The sequence below is a fragment of the Plectropomus leopardus genome, chromosome 5 (assembly GCF_008729295.1).
Source record: "Plectropomus leopardus isolate mb chromosome 5, YSFRI_Pleo_2.0, whole genome shotgun sequence".
In the NCBI taxonomy this organism is placed as follows: domain Eukaryota; kingdom Metazoa; phylum Chordata; class Actinopteri; order Perciformes; family Serranidae; genus Plectropomus; species Plectropomus leopardus.
Window position 1 is genome coordinate 27,995,378 of NC_056467.1, and position 17,695 is coordinate 28,013,072.

The following is a 17,695-nucleotide window of genomic DNA, read 5'->3' on the forward strand; positions in this document are numbered from 1 at the left end:
CTGAATAATTCAGAGTGACCATAAGATGGAAAAATATCACAAAAACCTTTAATCCCGTCATCATTCAGTTTTATTACAATGGTCTTTCTTTACCGATGTGTGGAAAGTGTATGACACACAGGAAATTATAGCGCTGAGAATTATCCAACCCCAGTCAAATACAGATGCATTGAGACCAAATACAAGTGGAGGATAGAGCAATTACATTCATTAATATCTCTTAAGCCCCTGACAATGAACAATGTGTTACTGCGAGGTACCCAAAATGAGTGCGGCAGAGATAAGAGATAAGGCTCTCGACAATGGCTCTGCTAGATAGAAGAAAATGGAGCCTTTTTATTTGAGCTGTGAAGCACCAGCATTGTCAAACCTCACTGAAATATGGCACAGCAGAGCAGATGAGGGAGCTTTACAGCTGCAGCCTGCAATGCATTTAAATGCTTGAGGTATGTCTCCACATATTGGTGACCTCTCCGGCGTCATGACTGAAGTGAAAGGTCTCTCGTCGAGCCTCTACCCTCTCATGCCAGACAGAAACAGATTAGGTGAGATATATTGTGCCAATTACAGTACACGCCCAATCCTTGCGAGCGAGCATTTCGGAAAGGTGCTATTAAGGTGCTTCTGAATTTCCCGGAGATGGGCTTTCATCCACTGAGATCAGATGACATCAGGCCGGTGGGGCTGCTCGACGGGAGGCGCTGTCACAAATGACATGGCTCTTAGGTTGATTTAGGGTGTTATTCTGTGTGGTGAGTGTATGTGATAAACTAAGGGCTGAGCTCTATAATACATCTATGATACCAGCACTAATTTAGAGGTGTCGGCTCAGATGGACTATCAGCTCCACAGCTACAGTCCTCTGAACACACACCGGAGTTTTTGTTTTGAACCATTAATCACAGCGAATTTCCATTGTCCCAAAATAACCCTGTCAGCTCTATCACCCAACCAGAACGAGTGACTTCAAAAGGAAGCTGCAATCTCTCTGAGCCAATGTTTCCGTCTCCTTTTATATACACTGTTGTGGGATGTTGTAAGCTTGTAGTGTAAATTCGGAGCTTTGTTGTAATAATGTACTTTAATTACACCATGATATTTGCAGTCCTTCAAATATAGACATTTCACACCCGAAAGCTAAATCTTGTTCCGATTATGGTGGTTACACTACATTATAATTCCAAATATTTGACGTCTAATGCTGTTCCATAATCTATAGTGAGCAGTAAACTGAGACTGACATGAATCATGAATCATTTTGCACCATTATTGACTGGCGCAATGTTGCATAATGAGCATTAGAACATTTAGCAATGGCGAGTTTTGAATTAGCAAAAAGGAGTGTACATGCCATGAAATTATCAATTAAAATTGATTGCTTAATTTTGATAACTGTCTTTCATCCAGTGGTAATAAGTATTTGCATGCTTGTTTCATATCACTGTAACTGTATTAAAGGTTCAGTGTGTAGGATTTAGGCGGATGTATTGTCAGAAATGTAATTTAACAAATTAAGTATGTTTTCTTTAGTGAATAATCACCTGAAAATAAGAATTCTCTTCATTACCTTCAAATGAGCCATTTATCTAAATAGGGAGTAGGTCCTCGTTTACAGAAATCACCATATTGCTCTGCTATGTTTCTACAGTAACCCAGAACAGACAAACCAAACACTAGCTCTAGATAAGGCTCACATCAGTCACAGCAGTTAGCAGCCCCCCTGGTGAGCACACATTAGCAGGTGCTAGGCTAACGGCCCATTTCTGACATGCCAAACAGCATTGGAGAAATGCTAATTTGTAATGTGAAAAAGCTTTATTCAGTGTTTTTATCGGTTTTAAACACCCGGTTCATTTGTTTTGGAAAGAAGTGACCTCTGCAGACAGTTCAGCTCTGTAAAAACCCTCTGAACAATGATCACTGAAGGAATTCTCACCGGGAGAAGTTTCAGCCGGTTGCAATCTGCAATCCTCACTGCTAGATCCTTCTAAATCCCCCCTGTATATTACATTCCTTTTATTGCTTTAGAAGGTAGAAGGTAAATTTATTAGTCATTTTTCAAACAAAGTTTATAAAAATGAAATTACAGTATAATAATGATAATAATAGTGACTGTTGGTTGTGCTTAATATTTTTAGTGTTGCATTTATAGACAAAATAACCATTGCACTAATGAAAAAAAAAGAGATCAATAATCCAGTAGTGAACCACCTACAGTATAAAGTATTAATTAGAAATGAAACTTTGCAGACATATATGCTTTTGGTAACACAAGTTGACACTCTGAATTACACTTAAAAATAAGCTCATTACTTTCGTCACATGCGTACTGCAAGACACTTTAACTCCTAACCCCAACACGTGACTTAACAAGAGGCTGTACACTGTACATGCAAATTAATCCTTTTTAAAAGATCAAAGAGACATTTATTTAAAATAATTAGAAGTTACGATTCAATTGGGGGGCTTCTTAGTGCACCAGTGAAGTGAAAAATAGTACCTTTAACCTTTATTTTCAATCAGTTTCTTGTTATTAATTTGAATGTTTGCAGAAATCACTTCACATACATCATAGCCACTCTAAACCTGTATGATCTGGCCGTCACTAGCTGCAGTTTAAAAGGCATAAGGAAGAGGGTGCTTCTGTAAGATAAACCAAGGCAATTTGGTTACAAGTGACACTCCATTAGGAGCGCTGATGACATTTGACGGTCATCAAATCTAGCTGTTATAATCCCCCAGTCATATCAAAGTCATCATGCTATCTACTGTGTCAACAGCGAGAATTATACTACTCTGCAAGTGTGATAATGTAATTTCCTCTGTCTTATCTCCCATGCTTTCAGTCTAATTGAGCCTGCAGCAATACTGTGCTTTAAATGTAGATTTCTACACTTTTTTTCATTTTCTGTTAAATGGACAGGACAATTAAATATAGGCTACCGCACGATAAGCTTCTGAGATCATGGGGTAATATTTAGAACTGAATGAGAGCAAGTTATTTCACAATGTTACTGGTATATGAAACCAGGCTGTGTACAACATTTGGATGTTTTAGAACCACAGTCAGGCTACAATCTACAATTCAACACTATCAGCAATTGTTCATTTTAAAATAATTAAAAGGGAACTTAAGTATTTTTCAACTTGGTCCCAATTTTGTGACATTTTTGTGCCTTAGGGACTAATGGGAACAACCATTGTTGAAATTGGTCCAGTACTAAGCGAGAGTGCAGCAGCTGTCAGCTGCAAAACGGGCTGCAATGTAACATTGTGCACCATCAATTTGCGTCCACTAAAAGGTTTTTTTTTGCCACAGACAGGCTCAGAATGGTATTCTAAATGTCTGAAAACATTACAGTATGGAGAGGATAACTACAGAGAAAGATCTTGTTTGTTTCTATTTAACCAAAAAAAGCTGATATTGTCATCGCCAAACCCACCAAACTTCATGTAAATAAAAGTCACAAAAGTCATCTTGGTTCGTCTTTTTACTGTTTCAGAAATCACGACCTCTGATTGGCTGAAGTAACCCTTACATTACCCAGTTAGATGTGAAAATATGCTGACTATACAAAAAAGTATTAATTTATATGGAGTCTTTTGGGTTTGGCAATAGAACTCTTTAAAAAAAAAAGATCCTTTCTGTAATGTTGTCTGACACTTAAAATATTAATCTGAGTCTGTCAGTGGCAAAAACAAACACTTCAGTGGATGTAAATTGACAATGCACAAATACCCTGAGTGGTTACATTGCAGCCTGTTTTGTGACTCCCAGCTGCAGTGCTCTTGCTCAGTACTGGGCCACTTTCAGAAACTGGTGTTCTGATCAGTCACTTAGGCACAAAATAGTGGAAAAATAGGGTTCAGGTTCAAAAATACCAAAGTAACCTGTTAACAATGGAGTGCAGATGATGGCTATTAGTTCACATTACATCCAAATAAATGCAAAATAAACAAAAGAGATCAGCAAGTCCACATATAAAATGGCCATGATTTCAGATCACTTTTGATGATCAATTTCCAAAAAGCTGATTCAGATATTTACACTTGAAAGAGGCCAACTTATTTAAGACTCAATGGATTACTTTCAAACTGGCATTGTGCCGAATGCCCTCAGCAACAGCCTCTCTAAACAGGATTAAATCCATATGAGCGAGCACAGTGTGATGCTTGAAAGGATGCAATAGCGCTAAGCAATTTCATTACCAGATAGGGGGAGGAATGTCAATGTGCTTTACTTCCCTTGCTCCTGCTTTTCACCAGTACAAATATCAAGTGAATCAAAAAGCGTTGCTCTGAGGTTAATTTGCAGAGACAGATCAGAATACCACCACATTGAATAGTTAAAAGTGTAACAGATGAAATTTGCCTTTGTATCTTCTTCTTTGTACTTGTTTAAATGTGAATATCGACTCTTAATTGTTTGCAAACACACAATTAGTCCTTGTCTCACTTATTTATCTACTCATAAAAATTGCCCTGATGGATATACACTTTTTTGCAGCTTCTTCAACACATACAGTGTGTTCTTCTTTCACATATGCATAAGCAAAATCTGCAGAGAAGCCTAAAAAAACCATCTCCAAGCTAAGGTCTTAAGAGTATCGCACTCAGTTGTACTTCATTGGCTCACAAAACACTGCAAGAATACAGTTTAGACAAAACTATGTTGATTGTTGTGCAAATGTTTACATTATACAGTGTATTGTGTTTCAGATCTATAGGAATGGCTTTCAGTTTATACACTATATGTCAGATTCATTCGTGGGGATGTGTTTGTGTGTTCTGTTTGTATATGCCTATAGGTTATAATCATTGTAGCATTTAACTGTGAATTGCTGGTTACAGTATGTAAGTCTATAACCGGGCAGTAAATAACTTTCATGAGCTTTTTGCCCGTTCTGCTTTGACAGTGTCCTCACAATGAAAAGCCAACTTAATGCACCTAAAGCCCTGCTTCTTCACTGCAAATCAACCGAATCTCTTTGTGTATGAATACGCACAAACACACACTCACATACATAAACACTAGCCCAGCTATTTTTTGCTGGTTGAAGAGGCGTCATAAAAGCTTGCTCGGTCACCATGCTGCATTCAAATGAATAAGCCTTTTTTTAAATTTTATTTTTTATTGTTGTCCAGTAATTTCAATATAAAATCTGCCAAACATGACAGTTTAGTAAAAAAATGCTTTTGACAGAAACAGAGAAAAGAAGATGAAAAAAAAATTAAAGGAATACTTCACCAACAAAATGATTATTCATGTATCAGTTACTTACCCAGTGTTATACTAAATCTGTAAAGAAAACTTTGTTTTACTTGTATACATCCACAGTGAACAAACAATCCAAAACCAAAAAAGTTATTGATGAATGAGTGATTGATGTGTCGGATCTCGGCTTGTGAATTCCAGTGAGCACAGTTTAGATGCAACTGTTTGCCCAGTCTCACTAATCATCCCTGTGTGAGCATGTTTGTATGACAGCGTTTTAATAGTAAGTTTTTAGTAAAAATGCATGCGTTTGGGAAGTACTGAGCATACAACTGGATATATATGAGACTTGGATTAGTTGTGTGAGAGTTTGTAATCTGATGTTTTGATATGTAGCCCCTCTTTACTACAGTTAATGAAGAATTTTCTCAGTTTTAGGATTCTTTGTTCGCCATGAAGAAGGAATTCAAGGTACCATGCAGTGAGCAACTGATATACAAATGATCATTTTGTGGCCGAATTATTCCTTGAAGAATTGCCTGATTGCAGTGGTGGACAAATTATTCAGATCATTCACTTAAGTCAAAGTACTAAAACCAAACCGTGAAAATAGAGCGTATTAGTAATAGAAAGTATTTATAACAAAACTACAAAATACAGAAAAATATGTAAAAACACTAAAAAATATTTAAAATAATTTAGAAAAATGACATAAATATTTACCAAAATAAGTTATCAACTAGTTTTCAGTCAATCTGCAAACTGATTAATTAACTTATCACTGCAGATGTACCTGTATTGACAGTTGGATGATTCAATTGATAACAAAACATGATATTTTATAAACGCTTCTTATGTTTTTGATGCAAAAATATTAACCTGTAAAGTAACTAAAGCTTTCAGATAAATGTAGTGAAGTGACAAGTACAATATATTTCTCTGAAAGGTAGTGGAGTAAGAGTATAAAGTGGCATGAAAAGAATAGACTTAAGTAAAGTACAAGTATCTCAAATTTCTACTAAAGTACAGTACTTGAGTAAATTGAAGTTAAATTCTTCCACTGCCTGATTGTGATTTACATGATTCAACACAACTAAGATTTCAACATATCCATATATTTTCTATGAGCAGGCAACTTTGAATAACCATGTCTATGATACATTAATAGAAACAACCATACAGTGAAGCAGGCTTTAGGCCAGTATTGATTTGTTTCAGTATCTGTTCGTTTTTACAAGTAGACTGAGTAAATGTAGTGACGAGTCAAGAGGTGCCAAAACACTAATATTTAACCCCTGCAGAGACAAATCTAGATTTGTTAAAGTATACTGTAAGTTTTGAACTTTTAATCTCAGAAAAGTAGAAATAGCACAAGTTAAATATATATTGTAAGTTTACTCTAGTATGTTTATCATTATTTTCTTTCATATTACAGTATTGGATATTCGTGTTAATGAGGTCCAAGTATGTAAAAGTAATCCCTGTGAGCAATAACCTCAGGCCTGATTTTTTTTTTCTTTAAATCAAGCTGAAACTAGCTCTTACCATATTTTTTTTTATGGTCATTTGCTCCCAGCATGCTACTGCAAGTGTAGCCTACACTGCTACATGTAGCTAAATGCTAACATCAGGGAAACGTGTAATAAGAATTAGTTGGTGTTTTTTCATGATAGAATATACTGCTATTCTCTTTTACAGTCATTCCCCCAACTGCAATGAAATGCTTAGATATGGAAGACCCGTAAACACTCACCAATCAGAGCAGACTGAGCATTTTCAGAAGGCAGGCTTAAAGAAACGGGCACTGAAAAGGAGCCCTCTCAGAAGGAAGAGAAAACCCCGGCTCCAGCTCAGATACTATATGAGGAAAATAAAGTGTTTTTAACCCGAAATACAAGAATGGACCTAAAAAATAAGTATAATAACCCCCCTTTAAGTGTAAAACGCCGCTCATGTAACTTGATTGTTTCCCACCCATTCATTTATTTGTGGCAGCCACCTCGATTAAAACATGTGCCACCAAAAATAGCTTTTCTAATTTTGGAGCTGAACTGTTCATTAGAACTGCTGATGAAATATACAGACCGTTCGGTTTTTGATTGCACCTCATTCTGGGAGCGCAGCACATACTCTGGGCATAGATGGAGCAGCAGAATGTCAGGCACACTGGAAGTGAAAGATAACCTTATTCTTCTGGGTCTAAAAGTTTGCATTCACTCGCAGCAGCTGCTCCTCTCATCCATCGAACTGATCAGCTCTGATCGGATTAACAGATGAGTTATCCACCCCAAGAGTCAGAAACTACTGCCGGACAAAAAAAAAAAAAAAGAACTCATGTCTGTGCTACATTCAAGGACCCAAAATGACGTCTGAATTTAGAGAGGGGATACAGAATGACAGGATGACAGAATGAAAGGGACAAACATGCAGTTAAAAGAGTTGTTGTCAGCTACCACCAAGCATACACTATAATTCTGTGGGAAACACTGAATTCTGTCAATCTGTTTATAATTTATCATAAAAATTGAGAGGCCATGGAGTCAGGTGATAAATACAGTATGTATTCATTTATTCAGAATTGCATACTGAAAGTGGCCTTCCCTCTTGAAAGTGATTACATTTTCCTGTTGGGTCCTCCCCTCAGTTTAGCTGTCTTGTGTAAATGATCAACTGAAGCCTTTGACACTTACATGCAGCTGATTTGAATGTACAATTGTGTCAATTTATTAAGTGTTAGATCCAGCAGTGAGAGTATGTAGACAAGGAATGCTAATGCTGGTGGAGCAGCTGAGTGGAATAACATTGGTGTGTTTTCCTTACATGGAAACAACTGTGTGCCGGACATCTGCAAGTCTTTGCCTTGAGTCTTATTATAGCTAATGATAGCCAGCAGCATCAAATAAAAATATCAGCATCACTTGCACCAATAATCACAATGATAGCAGCAGCAACCAAAAGGCATTAGCCTTCCTCATTAAAGCAGGTGTGAGCAAAGCCCCCACAACCTAATTAATGTGTTAAACGCATAATAAACATTATTGCCCTCATCATCATGACAGTATAAAACATCCCATTGCATGCTGACGGTGTGATTTGACCTTTGTCAAAAGAGGGAGTGCTATAGCTGTTTCAGTCACTTCTGTCTGCAGATTGTTTTTGAGGTGTGTGTATGTGCGAGTTTTGTGTATGTGTGTTTGTGTGTGTGTGTGTGTGTGTGTGCGTGCATGTGTGTGGTGGGGGGTAACAATCTCATTGCAGAGCTAAATCTTTATCTGGTGCAGCACTGGCACCTGCAGCAGCAAGCTGAAAAGTCATCCTCCCCTAACTTTTATGAGCTATGAAATAAAAAACAAACCTTCTGCAGACAGAGTCACAGAACAGCGTGAGAGTAGATGTGACACGTTTGCCCTCCACATTTCATCGCAGAGTAAGCTGTTAAGCAAGGATATTGAAGTCGCAGCTGAAATGGAGACAGTAGCTGGTTTGTGGGTCCCATGAGGATTCTCTTTTGTTTGTTTTAAGTACAGTTTGGTTGCCTGTGATGTATTGTAATGCTTTCTGATACCAGATTTTGGGGCTGCTGTGGAGTAGTTGTCTATGTGTGTTTATCCTTGTGTATTAAACTTTTTTTCTGCAAATGAAATGCTGTGGTGTACACAGAGCTGATGTGTATATTTTGCAACACAGTTTTAGGTACAGTTACACAACAACTTGAAGTTTGCTTCAAGAAAATCAGGGAAATTGTATTATTAACATTTTTTATTTTAATTTATCTAATTTATCTATCTATTTCATTGCATATGAGAAAAAATAACATATAATTCAAGTACCACAATTCATGCAGAACATAATGATTTAGAAGTAAAAACAATAACGTCAGACATAAAATGTACAGGGGGAGACAAAAAATACCCCATAGGTACTTCTTGAGTGCCCCTCCTAATGTGAAACATTGAACACAGAGACAAAGTAGTACAAACAAATACAATATACCAAAGTGTGGTGACCAAAACATCCCACAGCAAACTGACAAGCAAAAACATAAATAAATAAAACAAAAAATGACTGCTCAACTTGAAGCTATCTCAGTCAACCGAGGGGTCTTGGACTAATGATTCGGATCTCGGACCTTTAGGAGGCAGCCCTACTGCTGTTCCTCATGTTGTGCTCTTTGGCGCTCAGTTATAGCAGTATGAATGTTGCTCAGCACATCTGTCACTTTAGATATGACGTTGTTGTCTTTGTCAGACACACTTTAAAATCCAATTTGAGGAGCCAGAGCATCCGGACTGAGATACATCTGTAGAAATCCACTTAGATTTCAAACCTCCTCTAAATATGGTTTAGATCAGATCGCCAAAAAACACACTTAAGTGTGTTTTTTTTGCTATCAAGCCTTCCTTAAACTAATCTGAATACAATCTTGATATGCCAAAAATAAAGAAAAGATTTGGCCTGACAGTCTAAACAAGGTCTTTGTGAAAACCTTGTTATTCTCAACAGATGAAGCTTGAAACACATCACATTAAACATTAACTCAGCATGGGAAATGACAGCAACTTAAAATTAGTAGTATTATTTACTTACGATACCTGCATGTCAAAACAGGAAGCTTAACTGTCAGTCAGGTGTATGAGTGGGCAAGATTATGTGGAGTGAGCCACTGCAAAAGTACAGCTGTCCCCCCACACTGCAGTCCCAGCGCACTGAAACTAAACATTTACAACATCAACCCAACTGTCGTCATAAAAAATTCAATTGGATCCTAAAAAATGTAGCTAGCTGTCAGTAAGTCGGTAAAGCTGGCAGGCGGGGTTTACTGAGAGCCCTGAGTGAGTGGGATAATTTGTCTGCTGAAGTAACATAGATATTTAAGCACCATATTTCATGTATTAATTAATGTATGACTGGCGAACCTTCAGGCTGATATATCGGAACATAAAAACTCTCACCTCCTTTGGGATCCAGTCCCTCCTTAGCACAAACTTAGGCAGGAAATACATTATGTCAGCAAACAACTCTTCTGATGGCTGTCTAAATGCCTTCTTTGCTCTCCACACGTTCTGAGAAACAGCTGTCTCCAGACTGACTGTTCACATCAGAAGAGAAAAAAGCTCTCTGCCAGAAAAATCTGTGACCTTGCTATACTAAAGTGACACCTAACAAGCAGAAAGCAGAAAGACACTGAGAACAGCAAGAGGAAAAGGAAAAACGCATGAACGACTTTTAAAACAGTGACATTCATCAGCTGATATCAGGTTCTTTGTGATGGTTTGTTGCAGCCAACATGTGTTGAGAGACACATGAAACACACAAAGTCCATGCAGTGGCTTTTTTCTTAAACTAACTAGGGCAGGAGTTGGCAACCTGCCACTCTGACAAAAAATGATATGAAGTTGAATAAGTCTTTTTTTTTACCATTTTAATTTTAATTTACCATTGTTGTTGGCCTCATGTGATTTTTACATTGTCCAATTGATCTATTGCTGCCGTGCCCGCAAACTTCACAAGCCAATCACATTTCGTGCAGCTACACAATGCACTTGGATATCCTGCACATAGACTTCCATAGAAAACCATCAAAAGCATTGATTTTTCTGTGATTTTATTTAAATTTATGCAGCTATGACTTTAAGAATGGTCAAACGATGTGCATGGGTTAGATGCAACACTAATACCAGGTATCCTGAGAGGCTAGAGAAAGGGGCTGCGTTTTAGCCCGTTCCCTAAACCTCACATAGACAGAGCAAAGTGTCTCCTTTGGATTAAGCTGTGTGGCAGACCACACAGTCAGCTCAACATAAAGAAAATAAAAAGGATGTCTACACTTGCAGCAAACTTTGATAGTTAACGTAATGTTAGCTAAAAGCTGCTAACGTTACAGCCAATTTCCCTTTCATAACATTAGTTCATCATGTCATCTGTTGAAACCACTAACTTTAACTTCGCTGTAACCTTACAAAGAAAGCAAAGGCTGGCTAACGCTAAAACACCAAGGCATAGTGAAGACCTTTTTGATGGCTTCTGTGTGGAAAAAGAAGCTTCTGTTCCCAAAAGTTCTGTATAGCATCTTTGGCTATGTCTTTGACACTGACAGCCACCATTGTTAGTTTAGGCAGCGCGCCGATTGTTTTTTCTTAGTAAGCTAAAGGGGCAGGGGTTAGCAACAGGTCAATTGTAAAAATGTGTAGCTTATACACCGAATAAAAATGTTTTTAATATCCCATCAACTATTATGTGCATCATACACCTACAGCCTAGTGCCTTTTCCTCTAAACAGATTTTTTTATATAGTTTTGCTATATCTAAACATGGTCTTCAATAATCAATAAACCAAAATGTTGAAAAATAAAGCTTTCTTCACAAATTCAAAGTAACTGGTTAACTAACCGATTAAAAAAAAATGTCATTTTGTAGGTGAGTATTCCTTTAAGTCACCATTGTTAGGCTAACTATGGACACTAAATCCAACTCCAAAACAGGGGAAATCTCGTGGAAAAATAGAGAAATGAATAGTGCGTGGACAGATTTGTTGTTTATTCATCTCCACTACTGCACAGTTAAAAAGTGCAAAATAAACCTTAGTATCCCACTGCAGAGTAGCCACCTTGTAGTCAAACATATTAATTAAGCACGTGTAGACCTATTAGTAATGTTGATAGGCTAATATAGACTGTGAGTCACTATAAGGCTCAAATATGTTTAGCAGCTCCACGCAGATTTTTTAATTAATTCTTTTGGGCCAAAAATATCTCTTCTGATAATAAAGGTTGCCAACCATGAACTTGGGCTTGCCAGAAAATCTGTATCATCTGCCTGAGGTGCTTTTCATTTATTAACAGACTCTTTGTTAAGTGAAAAATAAAGTCACAATTATAAATGAATTAGATAGAGATACACTGAGATACGATAAATAAATAAAACCATTTTCTCTACCCTTCACTGAGCTGCTATTAAAGTCTAAATGTAATTATTTGAATCTCATTACATGTATAGAAAACAATTGTTCTTTTTGCAAAATGACACAAAGATCACATTTATTTATGTATTGTAAGACTGCCTTGAAAAATAATACTGAATTTATATGGGAGGGAAAAAAGGCAGAATCTGGTTAAGTTTAAAATTTTGACTTTCAATATAAGCTAAAATCAATGTTTGAGGTGAATAATGATATACGCAGTGATATCTTGGCTTGTGTTAGCTGAGGCTCATTTTAGCTGTGCGGTGGACAGCACAAAGGTTTGATACTGTCCTTTCCAAATACTTTTCAGACTTTCATTAAACAAGGGAGCGGGGATGTTACTAAGAACAATGACTGCCTTTATTTCACACTGTTGTTTCAGGGTCAACACAACATTCCTCAGTTCACAGGCCAGCACACAAGTTACCCACAGAGCTGAGTTACTGTACTGTAAAATCCCGAGAAAACAGCAGCGGCATAATATCCACCTCAGACAGGCACACTTTGTACCATTTGGTTTCAGTTCTGTGGCATAGACAAATTATGTATAATTGAACGTGTTTAAAGGCTGTCAAAGAAAATGTAAACCAAAAGGAAAACACTCAACACGGGAAAAAAATGCAAGCAGTGCAGCAAATCAGCACTTAAGGGACTATGAGGGGTTTTGTTGTTTATCTCATACAAGAGCAGGAAAAGGAGAATAGAATTACAAGATGTATCTCACACATATATCTGAGACAGAAACGAGGATGCTGCAGCTTTTTCAATATTGTCTAAGATTTGAGAGATTGCTTAAAAGAACAGTTTGTGTTTCTTGTCTAATTCAGAACATAAACGATGAGATTCATGATTATCAGATTTATTAATTAGCTGAAAGTGCAATGAGCACAGAATGTGTAATTACTTTTTTCTCCACCTGTCATTCATAACCAGGGTTCTTGAGCAATTGATATAGTTTTATTATTTTTAGGAATCACTGAACTTGCAAAAAGAATAAGCTGAAGGTTTCTTTATGTAAAAATATATAGATCACACTCTGGCTAAACCTATGGAAAGTTGGGCTGGTCCATATACATCGTTTTTATATCAATAACCTGATATGAGGCTAGATATCATATTAGAATTTGGATATTGTAATATAATGTGTTTTTTTTCTGGTTTTAAAGGTTACATTACAATAATGTGATGCAACTGTAAGAACTTACCAGTCACGTAAGAGCAGTGAGAATAATAGTGTAACTGTGTAACACTGTATCAAACCAGGTTGCATCATTTAAAGACACATAACCTGACACATTGGATTTCAGATCTTCTTAAAGAACTACAAAATTCACCTTTATTTATGTTTTAATCTTTTTTTTTTGTTTGTTTTATTTTTAAGTGCATGATGAAAATAGAAGCAATTTAATGTTTTGTCCTTGAGTCAGATTTAGATTATATGTATTAAGCATATGAAATGGAATATATACAAGAATGAATTCACAATTGCTGTGACCATGTGTGTGTATGCATGTTAGAAGTTAATTAGGGTTGCATTCAGTCCCAAAAGACATAGCAAAACCTTTATTTAAACAGAATCTGTGTTGCACTGAACACCCTGCTATGTTCCACAAGCGCACTGTTTTTTAACATGATAGGTTTAATTCAATGTAAAGGGTCTTTATTGCCATGGAAAACATATGTTTACATTGCCAAAGAGAGAGTGAAATACAAATCAAAATGGTATGTGCAATTATGTAAAGATCTACCAGAACTTGGTTTATGTACATGTTGCTGCTGATCAGGTAACACCTCTGGCATACACGTACACATGCCGTTTTAGTCAGTTGGTATGGATACAAACACTTGAAAAACCACACACACACACACACACACACACACATACACACACACACACACACACACACAACTTCCAGATTCCAGCCACCTATAGCCCAAAAACTGTCCACCAAAGGGTGGGGAAAGTTTTGTGGACCAACCAACCAACGAACCCTCTGACCAAAAAAACCAACCAACAGAGTGAGCTATAGAGCATCTGGTTGAAGCCAAAAGCTACACCTGATTTGTTTCCCTTTTGATGAAAAAAAAAAACCCTAACAAAACAACAACAACAGGAAAGCACTATCTGTTTTCCACTGCAGCCATAAAAGGCTCCCTCCCACGGGGATATGATCATCACTCCAAAAGCCACAACATCAGGGCACTGCCCTTCCACTGCCATCCACGGTCAGCAGTGCTGAACCTTCTCAAACCATGCAGAACTTGAACGACTTTCTCTTTTTATGCTGCTGAAAGGGTTATCAGCAGGGGAATTATAGCAGAAATCTTCTTTAAAAAGATTTTGGGTAGTCTTCCCATGGAATAACACACATGGGCAGTTGGTAAGCCGATCACAAAGTGTCCAAGCAAAAAGATTTGAGGCCTGGCCACCAGCCAAGCCAACAGACAATAAAAATGCTTCATGCTTGACAAGGCCAACAGAAATTGGGCTACTGTGAAAAGTCAATCCCATGCAGCTGGGGCACCTTTGGTATACAGTGTGCTAGTTAACATTCACAAAAGACAGGAGGCTCGATTTGAGACATACAGGGTTCCTCTCCATCTGCTCTGAAATCTGATAAGAGTCTGAGTGACTCTTATCAGTCTGTGTCCTTCTATTTTTAGTTTGTAGATTCAGTCCAGATGTGAAATGGAAGTAAAAGAGATGGGAGAATCTGGATTTTATTTTAGGATCTGTTGGTGAAATTTTATACCCACTCAGCGTACGTTTTAAGTTTCTTTTTACCAGTGTGTGTCTACTGCTGCCACATCTGTCTGCCGTTATCTATTAGTAGTTACAAAGCTAATAGAAACACCATCTGGGAGCCATTGCAGTTTAAAAGTCTAAACCAGTATAATTTCCAATATTTCACGCTTTGTGGATAGTATACTTCCATTGTTAAGATAGATTTCATACATTTGGAAACATGTGTTGGTTTGAGATGCACAAATTGCTTTCAAATTACATAAAAACCAAACTAAAGCTTTCTGGTCATCTGCCTTTCTCACCCAACCAAATGCACACACTATGACAGCGCCGATGTGGAAAACATTTAAGGAATTTCCTCTTTGTGCTCTCTCATGTGACAGCCAACGGGTTCATCATAAAATAAAATGTGTTTAGTGCAAAGTGCTCTGCCAAATAAGCTTTTCGTCTTTCATAACCTGACACTGAATAATATTTGAGCCATTGACAGACAGCTGAATATGTGAGTCTGGCACCTCTCTCCCTGACAATCACACTTACCTCATCTCTGTGTTGTAGTTTGTACGCTGTCACCCCTGATTTTGTACCTTTGTAGTTCAATATGAGATACACAGTCTGCTGTTTGGAAATGCCATAATATGTTACACTCATACAGCTGTCAGAAGCAAACATGCAAAGCAGCTACAAATCTGAACTTCACTGCAGAAGTATTCAAAATAAATATCAAACTTAAAGAAACATCGCTACAAATGTTCCTTTGTAACTTCTTTTTTGACTTTTCTGAGCTTCACTGCATTTTGATCAACTCTAATGAACAGAGCACAAACTTGACTTGCTGTTAGTGAATGCAAGTCATGAAAGGGAAAGTTATCTCCCTAAATCGCTCTGTATTCTTCTCTTCCTCATGGGGTCTAAACAATTAGTTTGTTGCTACCAGCAGGTCTATTATCGTAACACAATGAATTATTTAACAGCTGCAGAACAATATATGAGATAGATATTTGGAAGCATCAAATGGGCAATTATCCTGGCCTGTACACTTTAAAAAAGGCTGAATTTTTGGTTGGTGAATCAGCGACAGAATGACAGGGGAGCTGAATATTGTATGCTCACAATGGGTGTATGACACCTTTATGTGGTCTTTGCATTATTCTACAAAAAGGCAAGATATAAAAGGCAAATCTGATATTATTTACTTTGTCGGATAGTTTAAAAAATTCTTCTGGTCACACTAACGGGGGTCATTTGCTTTAGACTTTATGATGGATCCATTACATCTTTTGCATAGAGAAGAAGAAAGACTGAGACCTGACACTGCTGGATCTCACTCGATAAACATGATTTATACAAGCTGTTTATCATCATTGTTGGATATCTGGACATGAGCCGCAGACTGTAGGAAGGTTGCTGCTGAGTGTTTGCAGAGCTCAGTGGATGTATTTGTAATTGAGTTGCAGAGTAAAACTCAATAGCAACACTACTTTTGGAAAATGAATTCAGTAAAATCTCTACTTCCTCTCGGAGGTAGCAAAACGTGGATTCAGTCTGGAGGCATATACAGCTGTACATATTAAAATGAATTACTGCATTACATGGTGTTATATACAGGGCTGACACACAGAGACAGACAACTATTCACTGTCACATTCACAGTAGGGCTGGGCTATATGGCTTCAATATAATATTCCAATATTTTTAGGATACATCAAGATACACGATATATATCTTCATATTTTAAAATGTCCTTTAAACTAATGTTAAAAACTAATATGTTAAATTATCGAATGAAATGCTGTAACAACAAAGTTAAATAAACTTGCTACTGTCATGAAATAAAGTGGAATACACTACTGTTACAATAACATGTAATAAAATAAGTGTTATAAGGAACTTAAAAAACTATTTTTATAATGAGATTTTAAAAAGTATTGTTATAATTAAATAAATCAAAGCGTGATCCATGGTGCTTGTCTCAGGCCAGAAGTGTTGATGTTTTTGCTGTAGACTTGAAGCTTCCAGTCAACAGTTGGATGTTTGCATTACTCCACCTGACAGAATGTCCTTCTCACATTTTATTACTTTTATACAGGACGTAGTCAATTCTGAAAGATATATATACACACATATGTGTATCTATATATATATATATTTATATCTATATATATATATATATATATTTATATATATATATATATATGCATGCTTACGGCTGTTTTGTTCCACCATGCTATTGTATCAGTCGTTAGGAACTTAAAGCCATGTTTTACAAAATTGTTACAGATGATGTTGAGAATTGGGTTTTAAATTTCTGATTACTGACTTTTCTGCTTCAAAACATCTTCTTTTTTAAGAGAGAACTGCGATGCGTCTATGAATCAATTTTTCCTCCAACACTTCTGTTATTCCTTTTACAATTTATGTAACGATAAAATGGAGAAAAAGGCAATGCTACTGATGAAAACTAGCTCCCCAGGTAACTTGGGTGCAATTATATTTGTTTAAATGTTGATTCATGTACATTATACCTTCTTAAATAAATAAAATGAAAAATCAAACGTCATTGGTAAACTCGGATTGCAAGCATTTACCAAAATACTAATACTGTCCACAGATTCTGCATGCACACACAGAATCTGATCTCCAGTTTGATGGAAGTGTAAATGATGGGGATGGGGACAGCTAATGCAGTTTTCAATGCTGGGTCTGTTTATCTGGCCTAGACTACATAAAAGAGTATTTTTAATTATTTATGATAGAGCTCAATGTATGCCAA

The 17,695-nt window shown here is 36.9% G+C and overlaps 1 protein-coding gene across 4 annotated transcripts in view; it reads right to left on the bottom strand.

Moving 5' to 3' along the window:
* Positions 1-17,695, bottom strand: part of LOC121942898 (rho GTPase-activating protein 42) — an 87,596-nt gene that overhangs the window by 38,458 nt on the left and 31,443 nt on the right. The gene's annotated exons all lie outside the window — the stretch shown is intronic.